At 30.4% G+C, this 6,000-nt stretch overlaps 1 protein-coding gene across 1 annotated transcript in view; it reads right to left on the reverse strand.

Moving 5' to 3' along the window:
* Positions 1-6,000, reverse strand: part of LOC129221505 (mitogen-activated protein kinase-binding protein 1-like) — a 149,847-nt gene that overhangs the window by 130,184 nt on the left and 13,663 nt on the right. The window lies entirely within an intron of this gene.

The raw sequence follows: 6,000 nt of genomic DNA on the forward strand, positions 1-6,000 counted from the left end.
TGCGATGAATACAATATTGATTTCCACATTGCACGAGCTGGTTATGATACTGGAAATTGTTCACTCGTATCCTGTAACAAAACAAACACCATCTGGATCTCTTAGGGTTTAATTTCAGAAACATATTCGGAAGTAAAGCTTTCACATGAAGTAGCCATTTTGCCAAAGAATGTATGAATTCGAATTGCAATAAACTAAGGAACACACAAAAAAAAAAAAAAAAAATCATAGTTACAAAAGTATGTTTACCAAGTTTGTCGTTTCAGTATTTTGCAGAAAGGGCAAAATATATGTTTGTGTGTGCTGTGTGGGAGTGTACACAGAGTCTTAACATTTAAGATGGAATGGAAAGATTACTGTTGATATTTCTAGGATAGCCACTTTAAAAATAGTCCGAGAATTTAGTACACAAGGCTAAATAGGAAAATGTGTAAGGGGGAATGTCATTTTAAATCTTAAAGTTGACGCTCAATTTAGTATGGAGAATACCGCTTAACGAAATTTTATAACTGACTTGTACATTGTTTTGATAAATTGATGTCACACTTTTTTTTTTCAATTTATTGGTCACCCCTCCCCCTCCTCATTTGTCGCAAAGTGTCACACTTCACAGAGCCCTCACATTCTTACATGTCACGCTATATTTTATTCACGTAGACCCCCCCAGCGCATCCAGAAGTATCCTCTGGAGGGGGGGGGGTTGAAGAAAAATATGTTCTGGAGGGATTTTTTTAAGAAGAAATACAAACTAAAGGGAGTTTTTCCTAATCAAAAATTCCTTCTGGAAGGGATTTTTTTATCAAAAATACCTTCTGAAAGTGATTTTCCGATTAAGAAAACTTTCTGAAGGGGTTTCTTGATGAAAAACAGCCCTTTCATATGCATAAACTACTGTATTAGAATTCGCATTTACGTTAAAACCAATGGCTCTGGGGGTGCTTTCACCCCCCCCCGCCTTCTCTTGCGCCACTGCGTACAGCTATAGAAAATGTTTGTACTTCAAACAAAATGTGTTATGGCATATTTCCTGTGTTACCACCCCCCCCCCTCTCTCCCTTTTGTCATTAACTGTCCCTTTTTCACGAACCCTCCTCATCCCTGACAGTGTGACGTCATTTGTGGACGACCCCCAGTGCAACTAGTAGTAGGGGAACATGGGGCAAAGTGAAATGCTGAAATATTTACTCTGCTTTTAGCTCCACCTATCTGGTATTATTTTAATTATATAGTATCACATTTAGTCAGTTCCTATCAGGAAAAAATGCCGCCGAAGATCAAAACATTTGCTCATGCATGCAATTTTTAAAAAAATGATACTCATATTGTAATACTTTGTGGTAAGTCAAAAATCATTTTTGTTACAATTCAATGATGTTTTTTTCATTAACATTTTAAATATTAATTGAGACCTCCTAATATTCAATGCAGTATTAATTTAGTTAATATTAAGCTTGTTTGTATTTTAAATAAATTGCACAATTAGTCAAGTACGTACGAGGCAAAGTGGATGGGGCAAAGTGAAATAGTTTGTTTCATTTACTCATTCAAGCATTTAATATAAACCACTTACATTTTCATTCTTTAATTAATTCATTTACATTCCTCCATTTAGTGATTCCCTTATTTATTCATTCATTCACTTATTTTCTTATTCATTTATTCTTTTACTCGCTCATTTATTTTTCTTCATATATTATTGATTTATTCATTTAAATATTCGTTTTATTGTTTCTTTATCTTTTTATTTATTCAACCTTTTATTTACTGATTCTTTTGATCAAAAATATGTTTTATAATCGAATAGAAAATATTTCATTAGAAAAATAATTTATTTTTCCCTTTGCCTCGTAAAAAAAAAGTGAACATTTTCCTCTCTCTCTCTCTCTTTTTTTTTTTTAAGACACAAATTTTCTGCCAAAAAAGTACTGTTTCAACGTAAGATTTAGAACAAAATGCAATGTTCTTTCTTTATGTGCTGTAATTTTCAAAACAAATTTCCAATTTGTTCATTTTTAAAAAACTCAACTATCGTAACCATTTTACTTTGCCCCACATTCCCCTACTGTTTCTATATGAAGGGAGGTTTCTTTTTTTTCTCTCTCTTTTTCTTTACGGTTATTTTTTTTTCCCCTATATTTTTTTTAGTACTATCCAAACAATCATAAAAGAAACCATTGTATGTTATGAAATATTTGAATAATTAAGTAAATTAATAAGTTTCAGTGACAGATAATACTCCGCATTTCTCTTCCAGTGGTTTTAACATTACTGCCATTTTCTCCATAAAAAGGCTTCGAACTCGCAGTATGATTACATCTTTTATAATAAAAGTGTTATTCCCAATCTCTCGAAAGCCGCTTTTCATGTGGAGCAAAGGGAAACTGGAATTTATGAGTCAAAGTTATGAAATATGCATTGCTTGCCCGTCAAGGTTACTTGGCCTACGATGGTTTTACTAATGGAGCAAGGGAAGTCAAACCAGGTTGTTGAATTTTACATCATTTAGGCATCATCATTTTTTCTGCGGGGATCGAACGATTCGTGAAGGCGCAGGAGACGTGTTTTTTGTTTGTTGAAGCGCATGTTTTTAACGATTTAATATTAGGCATGTTCAGGTTTTAAATGTTCAATACAATCTATCAGAAAAACGTGGAACAAAGTAAAATTTCGTTTGATTTATTCATTTATTAAATCACTTATGTATTCACTCCTCAGTTAATTCATTTACATTTCTTCTTTTCTTAATACACACATTTATTCATTCATTCACTTATTTTTTTCACTTTTATTCCCTCTTTTATTTTTCGTCATAAATTAATTTAATTACTTATTTTCTATTCATTTATTGTTTTTCTTTTTTTTTTCATTTATTAACTTTTTTTAATTCATTCATTTGATCATAAACACTTTTAATTATTAAATAGAAAATACTTCAATATTTTAATTTTCACTTCACCCCATGAAAAATAGTGAAATGCTTTTACTTTTTCTTTTGAAGGTATAAATTTACTTCCAAAAATTTAAATTAATGTTTCAATGTAAAGGCATAAATTATTTTTAAATGCATTGATATTTTCAGCGTAATTTTCAAAACAATTTTCCCATTTGTTCATTTTGAAAAAAGGTAAGTCAACTAAAAAATATTCCCTTTGCTCCACATTCCCCTACTTAAATGTGTGTAATTTTTAATACAATAAAATTTATTAATTCCTATCGGAAAATTTTGATATAATTCTAAAGATGCTTTTTCGAAATTTAAAAACTTGGCGAATTTAACGAATTTTTAATTAAACGATTTAGTCATCGTCAACCAATTCCTAATGCATTAAACTTTACACAGCACACATTCATGATCAAAATTAAACATACGAAATTTTTAATTGGAAAATCGTAACATATAACTTACGATTTTTTTTTTTTTTTTTTTTTTTTTTGTGTGTGTGTATGTGTACTATGAGGGGAAAAGTAATCGTTTAATATCTATCCTCAGTTATACTTAATAATACTTTTCCTTAAAAGCCGAAAATCACTTTGATTGATGGCATTAAGTGATTTGTTTATCTTATAAATTGGCGAAAACAGAAAAATATCAGCAGTATGTTTTCTGGGGGCAGCAGCATGTTTCTCCTGCTTTAGTTTTACATTTTAATGGAGCTTTCAATGCTTTTTAGTTGCATTATTTACTTACTGGCATTTTGTTTAACATTTTTATCTAACTTTTGATGATGTTTAATGTAGTTGACGGATTATTTTACATTTAAATAAAACTTTTAATGTTGTTTAATAGCCTGTTGATTTTTGCTGCCATTGTTATTTGGAGGATTTGTAGATTTTAATGTTTTTTTTTTTTTTTTTTTTTTTTTTTTTTTTTGCGAATTATTTTACATTTTGATGGAACTTTCAATTTTATTCATTGGCTTATTTTGTTCAAAAGTGGTGTATTCAAAAGACAAAATAATTTATTGTTTCGCCTAACGAGTAGTTTCTGATAACTCTGATCAAATATAGCGAAAAATAAATGAATGTAAAAATAAACGCTAAGTTTAAAAATGCGCCAAGAGTAGTGCTTAAGCTTATAACGAGAAAGAAACCATTTAACAGTTGAATGAACTTCTATTTTGACAGCTCGAAAGTAAATATTTTGGAACTCTCGTGACATTTTTTGAACTACAAAACACTTATCGAGAAAAGCGAAAGTAAAATAATTATAGGAAATGAATCTCGCGAGCAGTTTTAAGAGAAAAAAAAATCAGATTTGCAGACGATTTTTTTCCTTCTAAATTTTATTACTAACGATGATGGTGGAAGCAAAAAAGAAAATAAATAAGTAAAATAAAATAAAAACTAAATCGTAAACGTTTGATCGCAGCAGTTTTTCTGGATGAATCTGAATTGGATTTTCTTTTTGAAATACTCGTTGATTGATTACATCGAAAAACGAATGTGGAAAAAAAAAAAAAAGTTATTCCTCTGTTTCTGATGGAAATTAAACCGCTGGAGTAAACTCGTTTTATTGTTTATCTGTTTTGGTTCCAGTTTACTTAATTTATTTTCTCAATTTTAATAGTTAAAGAATCGCGTTCAAAAAACGTTAACAATTGAATTCTATTTCATTAGAAATGAACATTGGAAAGCAATTTTTCACTTTCTTTTCTTTTCTTTTCTTTTTTTTTTTTTTTTTTTTTTGAGCAATCACGAGTGCTTATTGTTCTCATTTGACCGTCTTTGGTGTCCGTGCCCTTTTCAACCCCCACCGTCACCTGCAGGCGCGACTCCGTCCCCCGGTAGCCGCTCCTAGTCGATGGCATCCATGTTGTACACACATGCACGCTCATGCGCATACGCACTCACACACATACACACACGCACCTTTCCACACATACACACACGCCAATGTGCATACACACAGGTCTACGCACACACACAAGCCTACACATACACAGCTGTATACACGTAACCGCCCAAGAGGAGGGACAGAGCCGTTTCTAGATACAAGTGAGTTGGGGTAGTTACCAATAAGTAGGATCCTGTCGCAACTCGTGATTGCGAAAAACATAATTTGAATTCAAAATTTCGGAATTCAAATTAATTATAAACTTAAAAGGTTTTTTTTTCTTGTAAAGCGTAAAAACAAAATTAGCAATTTGTAAACTAAAAAACTAATTCGTCAAACAACTAAAAACAAACATCATGTTTAAAAACAGGCGATTACTGCAAAAAAAAAAAACTATACACAATACTCTAAAAATTTTTTTTTTTTTGCATTTCCACGTTGTAAAAGTTTGAGCGGAGTGACATTTTTTCAAGTTTTATCTAAACTCTAAGAAACTGCGTTAATTTTATTCTACTAAATTTGCAGCAATAATTCAAAAAAAAAAAAAAAACTAATAAATTATATAAATTCTGATTTTAGTAGAATATAAACGTATAAAAGAAGGATACAGTAAAACCTCGCTACAACGATGTTTTGGGGACCAAAAAATATATTGTTGTTAGAGGGATATATTGTTACATCGGAGGGCCTACATATTTTAGGAATACAATAGGTTTTTTTTTTATTTTGATGTTACAGTATATATGAACTACCTAGGTGCAAATGTATTTGTGTGGTTCTCTAAAATCCTAACAATATTACATCCCAGGAGCCTAACATAAGGGTTGTTTGGCCTACATAAAAAAAAAAAATAATAGTTAGAAATAACTTCTCCGATGTTATTCCAGTCCTCTTTAAAACAATAACTCATTTATTTTTTACTTATTTTATACTCGTTTCTCAAATATACTTAAATTATTTTAAAATGTTACATCAACATTTTACAAATTTAACTTATTGTACTAAATTAAGCATACTTAAAGGTAATAAATCCTTGAACTAAATTTAATTACTTAAATAATCAAGGTACGTCATTTTAAAGTTTGTCCCCCGGTTTCATATCATTCTCCTGTCCTAGGAATGAGTTCAATTATTATAGATTTAAAAAAGAAATTTTTAATTTGTTG

Source organism: Uloborus diversus, chromosome 4, assembly GCF_026930045.1.
Source record: "Uloborus diversus isolate 005 chromosome 4, Udiv.v.3.1, whole genome shotgun sequence".
In the NCBI taxonomy this organism is placed as follows: domain Eukaryota; kingdom Metazoa; phylum Arthropoda; class Arachnida; order Araneae; family Uloboridae; genus Uloborus; species Uloborus diversus.